Raw genomic sequence first — 17,725 nt, forward strand, 5'->3', positions numbered from 1 at the left:
ATTCCACCTTTCTTCGGCACACACTGCACCGGACTTACCCATGAACTATATGAAATAGGATAGATAATTCCTGCATTTAACCATTTGATCACTTCCTTTTTCACAACTTCTTTCATAATAGGATTAAGCCTTATTTGCCCATCAATTCGAGCTCTTTCACCTTCTTCTAAAATAATTTTATGCATGGAAAAAGAAGGACTTATACCTCGAATATCAGCTATGGTCTAACCAATTACTTTCTTAAATTTTTTTAGAACAACAATTAGTTACTCCTCTTGATCTTTTGTCAGTTCTGCTAAAATAATCATAGGCAAAGTGGAACAGTCACCTAAATAAATGTATTTCAAATGGGAAGGAGGTACCTTTAGTTCGAGTTTAGGTGGTTCTTCAATTGAAAACTTGGGTTGCACAAATTCTCTGACTTCTAACTCCAACTATTCAAACCGTGTGGATTGAATAAAATTTCTCGGATTAGCTTCCATTAAAGCCGTGTTTTCTTCACCTTCTTCATCCTCTAAAGGTTTAAGATCTAAGGCTTTTTCCAATGGATCTTCTTTAAAATTGCTTTCCATAGAAACCAATGTTTCTATCTCTTCCATAACTAAACACTCTTCTGTCAGATCGGGAAATTTAAAGGTTACCTGATCGTCTTGAACTCGTATGGTGAGTTCACCTTTCTACACATCAATTGGCATTCTTCCCATGGTTAAGAAAGGTCTCCCAAGGATGACCGGCACTTCCTTATCTGCTTCAAAATCTAAGACAATGAAATCAACAAGAAAAATAAATTTATCGACTCTTACCAAAACATCCTCGATTTTTCCTTCAAGATATGCTAAAGATCGATCCACTAGCTGAAGCGTCATAGTTGTAGATCTTACTTCACCTATCCCTAGCATCTTGAAAATAGACTTAGGCATCAAATTGATACTCACTCCTAAATCACACAAAGCTTTACCACAATAAGATTCACCAATGTTACAACGTATAGTAAAGTTTCTTGGGTTTTTCAATTTCAGTGGCCGTTTGTTTTGCAAGAACACATTGCACTCCTTTGTCAAGGCAACAGTCTCATACTCACTCAGCTATTTCTTATTGGACAGTATATCCTTCATAAACTTCACATAATTCGGCATTTGTTCTAAAGCCTCCACCAACGGAATATTGATGTGTAACTACTTTAGAACATCCAAAAACTTCTTGAATTGCACCTCATGTTTCTGCTTGTGTTGCTGGAATCTTTGCGAATATGAAGGTGATAGAACTTTCAGTTGAATCGGATAACTCTTTTGAGTAGGTAAATTTGCATCCAAAAAAGATGTTAAAGTATCTGAATTCACTAAGTTAGGATTTACCTTGTCAGTCTTTGTAGATTCTGACTCTTTTGGTGTAGGAATTTCAACAACTAGTTGATTTTTCTCAACGGGCTTATCTTCGACATCAATCAATCGGGGTTTCAAAATTTTACCACTTCACAATGCCATTGCCTTGATATGTTCTACCCAAATTTCTTGGATTCTCAGTATCGCTCGACAAGGTTCCTTGCGGTCTATTCTGAAGCTCCGTAGCGAATTGACCCATTTGGTTTTCCAAAATTTTCAATGTTACTACTTGGCTTTGGATCAAAGTGTCATTCTTTGCCATGTATACTTTCAACAAGTTCTCCAAACTATTTGATGCCTTAGCTTGAGGTGGTTTTGGAGCTTACTGATTAAACTCTTGAGATTGGTTGGGTCTATGCTGCAATAAGTTGTTGTTCGGTCCATATCCTTGGTTACTCCAAGAAAAGTTAGGATGATTATGCCATGAAGGATTGTAGAAGTTGGACTGGGGTCCTTATCCACACCTATTTTGGTATTGGTTCCCCACATAGTACACTGACACGGGATTTGATGGACAATTCTCAAAAGAATGACCTTCCCTATAGCACATACAAGAAACTACTTCAAATGGACTAGGTGGCTGAGCAACAAAATTATTAGCACTATTAGTAGTAAACTATTCTAACATAGAGGAAATAGATGATACCTTAGCTGATAACGAAGTGAGGCGTCAACTTCATGAACTCTAGTTGCACGTCTTCTTGAAGTTGTTCGATTTGTTGGCCATTAATAGTTATTACTCGCAATCCTCTCAATAATCTCATAAGCCTCATTATAAGACTTAGACAAAATTGCACCATTCGCGGAAGCATCTACCATCAACTTGTATGTGCATTGAGACCATTATAGAATGTCTCCAACTGGATATAATGAGGAATCCCATGATGAGGAAACTTACGAAGTAACTCCTTGAATCGCTCCCAACCCTCATACAAAGACTCGTCATCTAATTGTTGGAAAGTTGTGATCTTGTTCCTCAACTTAGCGTTTTTGCTAGGTGGGAAATACTTAACCAAAAATCTCTTTACTAATTCTTGTCATGTAGATATGGAACTTGGTGGCAATGAATTGAATCATGCTCGTGCTTGATCTCACAACGAGTACGGAAACAACTTTAACTTTGGTGCATCTTCAGTCACACCGGCTATATTGAATAAATCACTCACCTCCATAAACAATCGAAGGTGGAGATGTGGATCTTCCGTGGGCATACCACTGAATTGGCCCATCGTTTGGAGCATTTGAAACATCACTGGTTTCAATTGAAATTGGGTTGCCTCAATATCTGGCCTTCTAATTCCTGGATTTAACTCACTGAAAAGTGGCACATCATATTGTTTGATGCATCGATCCCTATCATCGACAATGAGGATGGGATTTTGTACAAGATCGGCTTCATTACCTTGATCTTGATTCTGATTTCCAACGTCTATCTCGACTTGTCTTTGAGTTGTTCGTTCACGTCTTCTTTGTCTGAAAGTTCACTCAATTTAGGGTCGACAGGGAGTAAATTGATAATCCAATCTATGCTCATAAACATCTGAAGAGAAAATCACAAAAATAAAAAGAATAAGTTAGTAATGTTAGAAATAAATCAAATTGGAAGTAAATAATTTCACAAAAAATGACTATGGCAATATTTCACAATCCCCAATAACGTCGCCAAAAACTTGTAATGCTTTGGTTTGTGCAAGTGTAACACAATCATTATCATGTAATAAGTAAGTATCGAGTTATCGACTCTACAAAGATTGTATTTATTTTAAATCACTTAATTGTAAAATTATACTAACAACTTGGTAAATAAAACATAATATGGTTGAGAAGTGATGATTAAAATTGAATATATTAAACTAAATGCAATGATCCCTAATGCAAATTATCCTAAGTATGCAAACTATATGAATGAAATAGATTTTAGCAAAATTAAACACAATTTGCAACAATTATAACATAAATAAACTTGGACAATTACTTTAATTAAACTCAATTTATTATCAACATGCTTAATAACATTCGAAAAAACATTCTATGGCAACTCGATCTTTCATTAGTTTGGAAACCACATTAGGTCCTTTCAGAATCGTTTACTTAGTAAATACAAATTTCACTGATTCTTATTTACTAAGGGTTTCTTAGCATTTGTGTGAGGTAACAGGGACGCGTTAGGTTTTAAACAATTTAATCACACAAATCTAAAAACTATGCAGATAACAGAGCTTGGTTAGAGTTGTTATGTAACCTGCAATTTAATCGGGTTAGGATATAAATTGAGCATGCACATTTCAATTATGTGTCCACTAGTCGTTGTCTGGTTAGGATCGCTTAGCCAATTCAGGTGCATTTTAATCACATATGAATGAAATATAAACTTGATTTTAATTGAAAACATGATTGATTGAGGCTCAAACATTTAAGCATGAATCAAATAAATATTATTTAATCAAAGCAATCATCCTAGCTTAAATAAAATTAAGCTAACATTGTTGTAAACAAGAACAAAGAACACATAGCAAACATTTTTAGATTAAATCAAAGAAAAGAAAGATGAAACCCAAATCAAAGTGGCTGTCACCCAAGACTTTGATCGATAAGGCTCCTTTGCTCCTTCGCTTTACTCTTTTGTTGATGGCTCTCTAAGGTGGTTGACCAAGGGCTCTTTAAGAGGCTTAATTGGTAAAATTCCTATGAAGAGATAATGCTAGGCGTGGGAAATGGAAAATGCTAAAGAGAATTGAGGGAGAAGAGAGAACGATGAGGGATGAGGGATGATTGATGATTGATGAAGGATCAAATGAGGTCTTATTTATAGGTGAAGAGAGGAGGGTAGTTTGCTAAAAATAGAGAGGTTTAGTCTCTTCAAGCTTTTCCAATGAGTGGCCGGCCATGCTTAGTGGATTTTGAGTTGAACTTTGCTTGATTTTTAAGCAATTTAAATGCCATAACAACTCAGGACTGAGACTTGGTGAAATGTAAATTTTCGGGAAAATCTCTAATTTCTTCAACATTGAAAGGAACTTGTGTAATTAAACCAAAAATTGGTTTATGTGGATAGCCATGTGTAGCCGAATTTAGGTTGACTTGGTCTTCAATTTGGACGGTTTTTTTTTTTGTAATCCAGCAAAGCTATCAGACCTGTCCAAAATAAATAGAAAATTAAAGGACCAAATAACAAAATTTATCCAATTTAAATAATTAATTAAAACCTAAATTATTAATAAAATATTTTAAAATGAATTATTAAATATAATTTTATATTTTATTATTTAATTTAATCATGCATGGCCCATTTTATGCATGAAAACTATATAATAAAGCATAAAATCACATTTTAATAATTTTCATGTCTTAATTTCATATTTTCACATATTTCATTAATTTATTAAACAATTACTTAGTTTTAACAACAAATTTAAGTAAAAAGGTGATAAATTACTTAGGAAAAATCCTATATATTTTTCAGTTTACATCTATCAAATACTTGTTAATTTCGTTTAATTTTAATCCAACCAATCGAACCCTTTAAGAATTAAAATCAGTTTATAAGTATGCTATGACACCCCAAACCTGACCGGGACAAACCGGCCCAAATATGAAGCATTACATTAGCCACCTAAGTGACTCTTTGGCTAATGACCACCCAAGACACACCCCGGCCTTATTACACCTCAATCTTATCCAATTATTAGTTAATTATTAACGCGGAAGCAAATTATGAGCCAATTTTAAACTTTTCCTAGATAATTTAACTTAAGGGCATTTTTTTTTCATTTTACCACCTATGGTAAAACTAACCCGATTTTAGATCTAAATGTTTACCAACCTTTTAATCAAAATTATGCAAGCCTAAAAATTTCAGCTTAAACTGAGTTCGTTTGCTGTGCCTAATTCAAATTTTACTATTAGAGACTAAATTGTAATAAATATCAACTATCAAAATCTATTCCAAATTACAAATTAAATGTGTTTCTAACAAATTTTACCCATTACGAGACTAATCCTAAAATCTTACCAAGTTTCTTTATCATCTAGGGCTCTAATTAGACTAATCAATTTCAAGACTAAATCATAACTTAAACAAATTAGAATACCAATTTAAAAGAAAAAAATTCAAACCCCTAAAAACCCACACGACCGTGTCCGCCAACCCGTGTGTGTCGTGAAAAACTTTTTGGTAGATCACACACATTTGTGTGGAAATCTCACACGCCCGTGTGAAAACCACTGCACCTAATTTTGTGAAAAACTCATTTTAAAACCCGATTTTGCATATTTTAATGGCCAATTAAACCCGATTTAACTACGATTAATTAACATATATATACACAACTTCAATTGAATTTATTGACATCAATTAAGCTTCAATTAAATAAAATTAAGCAATTAATTTCATGCACATCAAACACCGAATAAATCAAGCAAGTGGCGTACCTTAGTTGCTAGTAAACCACTCCATAGACGCTTCAGTTAAACGATTATTAGTATAAATTTCATGCTTCACACATCGTGTTATCAAGTAACAATACACCGTAAATCAATCAATAAATAAACTCAAACATGAGTTATTATAAAACCATCTAAAATAAATGTCCAATGTCCAATGTCCAATGTCCAATGTCCATTTACAACCAAAATCAAACTAATTCCTAGGAGTTCCACAATGCCAGACTACATTCTCTAAAATGCATAATAAAGTCTCTAAGAAGCCTAAATCTCTTGGAACTCTCTTGCTCAGCTCCTTAGCTCCTCAATCTCGACGAATAACTGCATGAATGCGAGAGTGTGAGATTTAAAAAGCTGAGTGAATGTTAATAAAAACAACAAGTAAATTAACATCCACTTCATGCCTAATTTACAACCAATCATTCTCCAATTGTCAGCCAAAAATAATTAAACATGTCAATTTAATTTCCATAAGCATTTTCAATACCAAAAATCAATTATTCATGGCTTTCAATCATCAATTGACATAACAACAATCACACATGAATACATTGGCATACACTTTTCATGGCTTAATCGGGTGATCATACATCGGATAGATGGATCTCCAAACTCCCACAAATATCAAATACAGTCCACCGAGTTGAGCGAGCCGAAGCACATGCTCCCTTATAACACCTCAAATAACCCATTGAGGGGAGACTCATCCTCAACACTCCTTTATCTACTCGAAATCAGTCCACCTAAAGCCATATTGCTCACAAATAACATATGAATATGGTGAGACCTCACAAATCCTATGGCATGCCCACTATAACCAATGAATCCACCATGCATGTTGCCAATGTATTCAAACATAGCAAATAAATCAGCCATTATTGTGCCCAATTTAATCTGACAATATGCTTATGTATAACATGTAACAAAGTCATTTAATGTAACACCCCTAACTCGAAACCATCACTAGAACGAGGTTGTGGAACATCATTACCAGAACTTATAGATTAAATAAAAGATATTATTCATGTCAGAAATCAATCATAAAGTCCCTTATATGAACCCTCGAGGTCCAAAACATGCATTAGAAACGAGTCAGGACTAAACTGGGTACTCAGAGAATTTTTTGCAAAATCTCAAAATTTTTCCTAGGTGTAGAGGTGTAACACACCTCACTCGTATTCGGTGCCGGGATAGGGTTCGAGGCATTACTGGAACTTTTTATTTAAAACATGCTGACTCAACTCACCAGGTTTAGCTCTGAACTGGATACAAGCATTCACATCTCGTCCTTTAAATGGGCCTCCGAGGCCTTAAATATACATAGAGATGATTCAGGTTAGGACCGGGAACGTTCCATAACTTTAGAAAAATTTCCTTATTTAGAAGTGTCACACGCCCGTGCATGAGGGGGCGTGGGTGTTTAGAAGTGTCACACGCCCGTGCATGAGGGGCCGTGTGATCACCCACGCCCATGTGGTCTAAGGCACGTCCATGCCTTTAACCCGTGGGCAACACTGACTTTTAGACACGGCCAAGGCACACGCTCGTGGGCTCACCCCGTGTCTAAAACTTGAGCATTCTGTTAAATTAACACGGCCCAAACACACGCCCGTGTGTCCTACCCGTGTACTAATTTGACTTAAAGTTTTAGGTGCAGGGGACACATGACCATACCATCCGCCCATGGGGATAGGCCGTATGTCACACACGGCATAGACACACGCCCGTGTGTCTAACCATGTGAACTTTAATAGGCTATTTACCAAGCCATTAATCCCCCTTTTCTACTTCTTTTTCTTAAAAGATACCAAATTCAAAGTAAAACATGATTATACAGTTGTAAATGATCTCGATGAAATTAGTTGTATGGAAACCTCATATCATTGGTTTCATTCAAAAAGGTTATTTCCCATCTAGTATTTATGGGTTCTTATGTTATTGTAACACATTCAAAACTTGGCTCATTTTTGAACTCATTGCCACTTGAAGCAACCCATCATAATGGAGCATAAACATGCATATAAAGGCAGGTCATAGCCTACATTCAAATATGCCAATTTCCATGGCCTTGTACAAAAAGATGAATGCATCTTTACATGCCTTCATTTGGCAATTCAAATGACCCATATGACAAAATACTCAAAGCCCTATACATGCCATTAACAAAATATAATTATCTTTACACCAAAGCTTGACTAGTTGATAGTGTGTTGACTCTCCTATCGTCTTCCAATCTTTATGAGTCTTCGAGCTTTGTAAAATAGGGAAAAGAGAGGGGGTAAGCATTTTCATGCTTAGTAAGCTCAAATAACCGAAAAGTAAACTTACCGAGTAATTAGCATACATCTATACTTAATTCATGAAATTATCCTTTATGAAATGATTTCCTATCACATGCACTCAATCAATGAGTTAGTCACATAATCATGTATCATATAATCTAATTAGATGATCTCGTCATTCAACATTTCATTCATATATGTATATTCTATATTAATCTCGTTGAGTTTCTAGGAAATCTCGATGGAATACCCATTATCCGTCAATTCATAGGAATGATCATTCCATATATGCACTCCCGTGAACCTCACATGATATAGCAGGATTACCAGTCCAGGCTAAATCCCACATATCATGAACTCGTAATGTGATGTCGAAATTAACAGTCCAGGCTAGATCTCTTATAGTGACAACACCTTTAATGAGCTCGGATCTGAATTACCAGTCCAGGCTAAATTTAGACCCTAATTAGATTACCCGTCCGGGCTAAATCTGTAATACATATATATTCTTCGGGAGGCTCGATCATTTAAGGAACACCCATCCGGGCTAGATCCTTTTCATAATTGAGATCAACGGATTGCCCATCCGGGCTAAATCCTTACTGCAACACATGCAGGATCTCGTTACACATATCAATCAGGGTTTATCCATCGAATCCCCTTTATCAACCTCAACCGAGATGATTATCAACAAGGCATTACCAAAGATGCATTTCATGCATCTTCATACTATCAATAAATGTAAATTTCATGCATTCATAAATCATACAATTATGCATATTAGGGGTTTACTTTAAGTTATCCGAACTTACCTCGTATTCTTTTTGGGATTGTGTTTCGGTTATTCCGAAACCTTGCGTTTACCATGATCGACCTCCGGAACTTGTTCGTCGGGGTCATAACAACAAAATTAACTCATTAATACCCCACATAATACATTTCAAGTTTAATATCCACCCCCGGTCCAATTGACCATTTTGCCCCTAACCTTTGACATTTTTATGATTTAGTCCCTAAGCTCGTATAATGAAACACATGCAATTTCTATCTTACCCAAGCCTAACCGAACATTTTTATCTCTTATGGCAACCCACATTTTTCATTATCTTCCCCATTTCTACCACACATTTACATCTTTTGCAAAATAGTCCCTATAAGGGTTTCTCATGAAAACCAACTTGGAAAAGATGTTTAACACACATTAATCTTTCATATTCCTCCATAATCCATCAAAATACCAATAATTCATGCATGGGTAAATTTTTGAACATAAACTCTAGCATGAAATATGGGTAGAAATAGGAAGAGCAAGCTATCGGGATTTCAAAAATACAAAGAACATGAAAAACAAGGCTTGGGAGCACTTACTATTTAGCTTGGAAAGCTTGAAAACCCTAGATATGGTGACCCTTGAAATTCAGCTGGATGAAGGAGAAAATGAGCTGATTTTGGTTCATTTTTCCCATTTTATTTCATTAAAAAGCCTAATGACCAAAATGCCCTTATACCCTTTCCTTAAAATTTCATCCATGCAAGCCCATTTTTGTCCAAAAATTTAGAATTTGGGAAAATTACTATGCAAGACCTACTAATTCATAATCTAAAGCAATTTCATACAAATTGCTTCTAGAATCCAAGTTTTACAATTTATTCAATTTAGTCCCTTATTTCCTACTGGACACCTTATGCTTAGAATTTCTTCATCAAACTTTAACACATGCATATACTCATATTCTAGGCCTTATAATAATCATAAAATAAATATTTTTGTGTCGAATTTGTGGTCCCGAAACCACTATTCCAACTAGGCCCTATTTTGGGATGTTACAAGAGGTCATACGTATGTGTGGTTAGGCCGTGTGGCTTAGACGGCCAGGGACATGCCCGTGTCTTAGGTCATGTAACTTTTTTACTTGGGTCGCATGGTCAATCCACGTGCCTGTGTGCTAGATCGTGTGTGGGTGCAGAGGTCACACGCCCAATCCACACGCCCGTGTGCCAGGCCGTGTGATCAATTCTAAGCATTCTATTTTGACATTTTAAAGATGTAAGGGACATGCATCTAGGTCACATGCCTATATGCTAGGCCGTGTGTCACATACGGTTGAGACACATGCCCGTGTCTCTGCCCTTGTGGACAAAAATAAGTTATATTCCAAGCCACATTTCTCACCCATTTTTTCTTCCTCCTACACCATTACTTTAACATATTGACAAGCTATTTTAAAACAATTAATTCAAGTCAAAACCATGTCTCATCCATGACATATCATCACATACAACCAATGTGCTCTTAAGCACCTCAAATGACACATTACCATCATGTAACCAAAAATACAAACTTACTTAACTTATCAATTTCACCTATATGCATATTTTACCAAATATGCTAAAATTAATCATCAATATGCCAACATGATTTCTATCAATTAACCATTTAAGCACACACCAAACATGTCATAGCCTCATTTATACATATCAAAACATGTTCATCACAAGCCATTTCAATTGGCTAGTTATAACTAAAAATTTACATGCCAACATTGGCTAATTAACCTATACATGCCATTATAACCATAATTGATTTACCATATATACCAAAATAGGCCGATGGATAGTGACAGTGATCTCTGCCAAGCTTCCAATCCAATGAGCTTTTGAATTACTATAGAACATGGGAAAAATAAAACAGAGTAAGCATATAGTGCTTAGTAAGTTCGTATAACATAGTAATTATCTTACCACTCATTTAAATTCAATATAAAAATACAAGGCACATTTAATCAACTTGATCACGAGCCCTATCACATATCCTCATCACCCTTGTTAGTCATATATTTCATATAAATATCAAGAAACATGTATGGGCTCAACAATAATTTGATTTCCATGTACATATACTTTCCACATCATGTATTCATATAACATATACAAATCATATCCTTGTATTTCAAGTACATTTTCATAATAATTCATCTCAAGTTTAGATTATTTTATGTCGGAACTTTACTCATTAAATCATTTGAAATTTCAATGTCATACGATATTACACTTAAGGTATAAAAATCTATAATCAAGGATGAACAAATTCATCAAACAAATTCCATGTTCATATATCATCTTCTCATATTTCTAAATATCATGTATCATCATTTTCATGTATTTCAGGTAGATACATATAATAATTCATTTCGTGTTCATATCTTCTCATGTCATGATTTTGCCTGTTGAATATTTGAAAACATCGATGGATACATAGGTAGTACACTGGAAGTGTACAAATTAGAAATCTATCAATTCATATTAAGGAGTGCTCTTTAAAGCACATAATCGAGAAATCCTCTCTCAAGCCATATATGTTGTAACACACCAAACCCAGCCTACACGTTATGGCCGAATCTAGTGTGTCACATCAAACCATTTTTCAAATTTGTCCGTTCCAGTGAAAATCCATTACTGAATCTAAATTTCTTTATTATTTTTAAACTAAAGTTCTCATCAAAACGTTTACCAATTTGTTTGCCTTTGGTATATTACCTCATTTAAAATCACGGAAGCATTTTGAAAACTTTGTTGTTGGAAGCTCGTGTTCCTTAGAAGAATCATGCCATTTTGAAATCTCGAGTTTTCCTAGACTAGCAGTTTAGTATAAGAAATCACAATCCAAATTAAAACTTAAAACCCACCAACGGCGTTATTACATAAATTAAAAACCCAAAACGAAATCTAATTGCAATTAAAAGAAATAGAAACAGTAGTGTGGCCATCTCTGAGTTCCTCACAGCTCCAAACCATCTAAGCTTAGGGATTACCTGCACAGTTAGAAACAAAGTGAGTTTACGAAAACTCAGTGTGTTATCCCAATAACAAAAAAACAGTGAATAGTATCAGTACAATCTGGGCCAAAGCCCTATTCATTCTCGACATATACTGGGCCGAAGCCTTTCGTTTAACGGTTACTGGGCCGGAGCCTTTTCATAAATCAAATCACTAGCCGAAGCCTTTATTGTAAACGGTATGGCCCATAGGCCCATTTCAAAATCACATGAAATACCAATGAATGTATGCAAGCCCATTTGGGGAGACTACTCAACCCACCATCCGCTACTCTCCACCCGTACCAACCAAGCTCTCCATGTGGGGAATAACTCAACCCACCCAACCAAACTCTCCACTGGCGGCATAACTGCTTTATCATATAACTGGAGGCCTAGCCTCTTTTAATAACTAGGGCAAAGCCCTTTTCGGTAAACTGGGGCAAAGCCCTTTTCGGTAAACTGGGGCAAAGCCCTTTTAGCACTTCCTCCATTTTTATAAAACCCAACCCATGCAACATGTCATGTATGCAAAATGTCATGCCCATATTTGAATCAAACAATCACAGTAAAGTCATTCATATCACCAACATATATTCACAATCAAATCCGTCAACCACACATTCCAAGTCAGTCACTTGCCCACAAGGGCAAAACAGTCATTTGACACCCTAGGGGCAAAATGGTAATATTACCCCACAAGGGTATCTCGATAATTCTACCCTATAGGGGTATTTCAATATTTCTACCCTACAAGGGTATTTTGGTAATTCTACCCTACAGGAGTATTTCAATAATTCTACCCTACAGGGGTATTTCGATATTTTACAAATCGAGAGTATTTCGATAATTTCACAAATCAGGGGTATTTTGGTAATTTTACAAGCCAGGAGTATTTTGGTAATTTTACAAACTAGGGGTATTTTAGTAATTTTACAAACTAGGGGTATTTTGGCAATTTTACTGATCGAGGGTATTTTGGTAATTTTGTAAACCAAGGGTATTTCAATAATTTTGTAAATCGAGGATAAAACGGTAATTCTGTAAATCGAGGGTAAAACGATAATTCTATAAATCGAGGGTAAAACGGTAATTCTATAAATCAAGGGTAAAATGGTAATTCTATAAATTGAGGGTAAAATGGTAATTCTGTAAATCGAGGGTAAAACGATAATTCTATAAATCGAGGGTAAAACGGTAATTCTATAAATCGAGGATAAAATGGTAATTCTATAAATCGAGGGTAAAATGGTAATTCTGTAAATTGAGGGTAAAACAGTAATTCTATAAATCGAGGGTAAAATGGTAATTCTGTAAATCGAGGGTAAAACGGTAATTCTATAAATCGAGGGTAAAACGGTAAATCTATAAAATTTGAGGGCATTTTAGTAATTTGGTAAACTAAAGTATTCTAAACAGGCATAACAATACGAATGGGCCTAAAGCCTATTCTCGGCCCAAATGGGCCTACACGCTCGTGTGGCCCTTTTAGCCCAAATCTAGCCACAAATATGAGATTCACCTACCCTAGTCTAATATTTACTACACAATCAAACAACTTATCCAATTGGGCTCGTAGGCCCATTGGGCCCACATGGCCTCTTTCGGCCCATCGCGGCCCGAAATAGCCATCCTATAGCTAGAGTAGCGAGAAAATACACGCCTGATAGTAGATTGGAGTTAATCCACGCTCCGAGCACTCTTAGCCGACGCCCAACCCAAATAAGCACGCCATAAAGCGAAAAGGATCAGCCAAGAAAGGTACCTTTACTCTCCTCATGGTTCTCTCTATTTAAAGCCAGCTTCGCATCCCCTCTTATGTTAGCTTCCCAATGTGGGATCCCTCCAACATCAGAGTTTAAATTCAACACCAACTCTTGTCACCCCCTGTTAGCAAAATAAATGCTCTTTGATTGCCATGAGTTTCGAACCCTGGACCTCATTGCCAACTCTATGACGCCACTTTGCCACTTCGCCACAGGCTCTTTTTGTGTCATATTTTATCCCCAATTAATTATAAGGTCTAAAGGCCAAAGTCCAGGTTCTCTTAAAAAAACCAGAATAAATTGCAAGAGCCAAGGCTTGAGCCTAGGCTCCCATACAACCTTAATGAAGCCACAACCACTAGACTACAAGCTTCTTTGTGTCATTTATTTAACACAATAATTTAAAAGGCCTTCATCCAAGCATCCAAGTTTTTTTTCACTTAATACCAAAATTTTTGCTAAAGCCCAGGTTTGAACCCAAGATTTCTCCAACACTTCTCAGGGCCATTAACCACTAAAGCATACATTTAATTGTGTCATTTCATTGCACAATTGAATTCCTATATACAACCTCCTTACGGACCCACACTCAAGGCTCAATACTTCTAGGCCCAAATTCAGGGTGTTACATATGTCACAGTCTGATTTTGACCCTAGTCGAAATAGTAGTTTTGGGACCACATATTCGAGTTTAAAAAATATTTTAATATTATTTTCCGTACCTATTATGATTGAAATGACATGTGTGAAAGTCTCGTGTGAAAATTTAACTGTTTGTGTGCTTAATTTGCAAAAATGACCTAATCGCATAAAATGTAAAAGCTATGTGCTAGATGTTAAAGTGCCTATTTGAGTTGGATTTCTAAAGCAAGGGTCCTTATGTTGTTATTTGTCCATTGATAATGTTAATGGACTAAAATAAGACTAAAATAACCATTCATTAAATGGTTTTATAATTGTTTATAAAAGGACAAAATAGGAAATTGGTATTAAAGTCATATTAATTAAAAGAAAAACAATCAAATTCATTTTATTTTCTTTATGTTCATCAACTGAAATTGGAAAGAAAAAGAGAAGAAAAAGAGTTTTAGGGTTCGGCTAGGTTGAAGCTTGATTAAGGTATGAGTTTTGTTTGGTTTTTTTGATAATTTCTACGTTTTTGTAATCGTTGCTTTGTATACTATCGAACCCATGCTTCAACCTCTAATTTTGGTGATGATTTTGAAATGTGCCATTGATGAAATTATGAGTTTTGTGATGTTAGTTGATGAATTATGGAAGCTTGATGTTGGGTTTAAATGGGTTGTCTTTGGATTTTTGATGAAATTGAATAATTAGGGCTAAATTGTAAAAATGTTATTTTGAGGGACTAAAATGTGAAATAAATGAAACATATGGACTTGTATGAGAGTCATGAAAATTTGGCTAAGCTTGTGTACAAGCAAATTTTGTGTATTTTGTGATTTTGTGAATTAGGGACTAAAGTGTCGAAATGTGAAAATGTGAGGGCTATTTTGAAAATTACCCTAATTGTGTGTAAATGGATTTTTTGAATGATTTGGTGAATAGAAGGGTTCATTTTGAATACATATAGATCAAGAAAAGAGGAATTTTGACTTAGACCGAGAGAAATCGAAGATTGTAGAATAAACAGTCCGAGTCGACAAATTCTGAGTACGAGGTAAGTTTGTACTTAAAATATGATGTTAAGTAGATTTTGATGCCTTTATTATACATGGATTGTATATAATTGAATTGGATGAATATGATGATGAATCGAAAGTATTTGGTACTAAGTGTGCGATTGAAATTAGCTTCGGCTACTAAAGGCACTAAGTGTGTGATATCGACTTAGCTTCGGTTAGTTGAGATGGCACTAAGTGTGTGAAATCGTTCTATCTTCAGCTAATCTTTACGCACTAAGTGTGTGGATAATTAAATCATTGGTTATCATCGAAAAGTCTTAAAGTATTCGAACAAGAGGTGAGATTGTAAACGAATGAACATGAAAATGTTATGGTAAGTATATTACCTATGTGATAGGTGGTAAAATGTATAAAAGTTTATTGAATTTGTATAAACATATAGTTGTTGTTAGCATGGACTTGATGGATCAATTGAGAAATTATAATTACTTACGTATTGATGTTTCATATTTTATATTGTTGATGTTTTGGTATGAGCTTACTAAGCTTTTGAAAGCTTACTTTGTGTGTGATTACATTGTTTTATAGATATCAAAGCTACTACAAGCTCAGGGATCGTCTAGGATCATCACCACACTATCGAACCTCATTTTGGTACTTTTGAAAATGCATATTTATGAAGTATGGCATGTATAGGCTAGTAGTGTAAGAAGTATGTTTTGTGATGTATATGCTTAGCCATGTGACTTGGCTAATTTGTGCTTGAACTCATGGTTGGTAATGGTTCATGGTATGTGATGATAATATGAAATTGTGGTATGTTTTAGTTGGTATGTCTTGGTAAGATTAATTTGAGATTGAATGATGTATGGAAGGAAATGCTTTGGTATGATATTACCTTATGTTTGGTACAAATTGGTAAGGTTTATGGGTATGAATTTTGGTGACTATTATATGATATGAAAAGGGTTATGTTTTGGTGCTAAATTTGGCTAAAAATGTGATATAAATATGTTAGTTTCCTTTGCTTGTAGGATGACCAAATTGGGGGGGGGCAAATTGGCTATTTAAATGACCTATTTTTGTCTACTCGGGTAGAGACACGGCCGTGTGTCTCAGCCGTGTGCGACACACGGCCATGTTACACGGTCGTGTGTGCCCTAGGGTACCCTACAATTGTAAGTCAGGCTTGAACACGGCCAAGACACACGGGCGTGTGGTCTGGTCGTGTGATCTTAATTGGTATGCTGATGTCACAAACAGAATACCCCCTATTTTTGGCACGGCCTAGCACAGGGCCTTGACACTGGCGTGTGCATAGCACACGGGCTGGACACAAGAGCGTGTGGTCTGGCCGTGTGGGCAAGTCAATAGCTATGCCCTGTTTTGCCACGACTTTGACACACGAGCGTGTCTAGACCATGTGAGGCACATGGCCTGTTCACACGGGCGTGTGACCTTTTAAAAGTTGAAAATTTTTATAAGTTCTAAAACTTTCATATGTTGTCGATTTGGTCTCGAACCATTTTTAAGTATTGTATACTCGCTTTTACAATCTTAATGAATGTGAATGAATGAGATTTACTACAATGAGATAATATTTGATATTCAATTATTCTGGTTTGTGTTATGAGTTTAGTAATGCCTCTTAACCTATACCGGCGACGGTTACGGGTTAGAGTGTTACATTTTATTGGTATTAGAGCTATGGTTTAGTCGGTTCTAGGACTACCATAGCGTATGTGAATCTAGCTATACATGCCATATTTATGAACTACGATAATGTGTTGAATCCTGACATTGAAATGTGCTTTTATATAGCAAATGGATCCCGATAGAGCTGTAGCAGGCGATGTTGAAAGCAATGCGCCTACTCCCGTACTAGGGACGGTGCAAGCTGATTCTCGACCGGCTACGAGTAGCCGTGATGGTGAGGCTAAACAAGCCTTCTATCAGATGATGAAGGTTGGTTCACTCAATATATTAGAACTAATCCGGCTGTACAACAACCTCCACCCCCGGTTAATTCTCCTCAAACTCTTATTATGCCACCAACAAATTCGGTACGGTTGAGTAGACCACCAGTTGATAAGATTAGAAAATATGGGGCTGAAGAGTTCCGAGCTACAACAAATGATGATGCTGAAAAAGCTGAGTTCTGGTTAGAGAACACAATAAGAGTGTTTGATGAGTTGTCCTTGAGTCCAGAAGAATGTATAAAATGTCCCATTTCACTTCTGAGAGACACGACGTATCACTGGTGGAAAGCTTTGACATCGGTGGTTCTGAGTGAACGAGTTACATGAGATTTCTTCCAAGCTAAATTCTGGAAGAAATATAGTAGTCAAAGATTCATTGATCAGAAGTGCAAAGAGTTTCTCAAGCTTAAAC

At 35.8% G+C, this 17,725-nt stretch overlaps 1 non-coding gene across 1 annotated transcript; it reads left to right on the forward strand.

Annotated features, from left to right (window-relative positions):
- Window positions 1–2,258: 2,258 nt before the first annotated feature.
- Window positions 2,259–2,365, forward strand: LOC121226392 (small nucleolar RNA R71). The gene has a single exon (XR_005924213.1). It is a non-coding gene; the product is annotated as a small nucleolar RNA R71 (small nucleolar RNA).
- The last annotated feature ends 15,360 nt before the right edge of the window (window positions 2,366–17,725 follow it).

The sequence above is a fragment of the Gossypium hirsutum genome, chromosome A03 (genome assembly GCF_007990345.1).
Source record: "Gossypium hirsutum isolate 1008001.06 chromosome A03, Gossypium_hirsutum_v2.1, whole genome shotgun sequence".
In the NCBI taxonomy this organism is placed as follows: domain Eukaryota; kingdom Viridiplantae; phylum Streptophyta; class Magnoliopsida; order Malvales; family Malvaceae; genus Gossypium; species Gossypium hirsutum.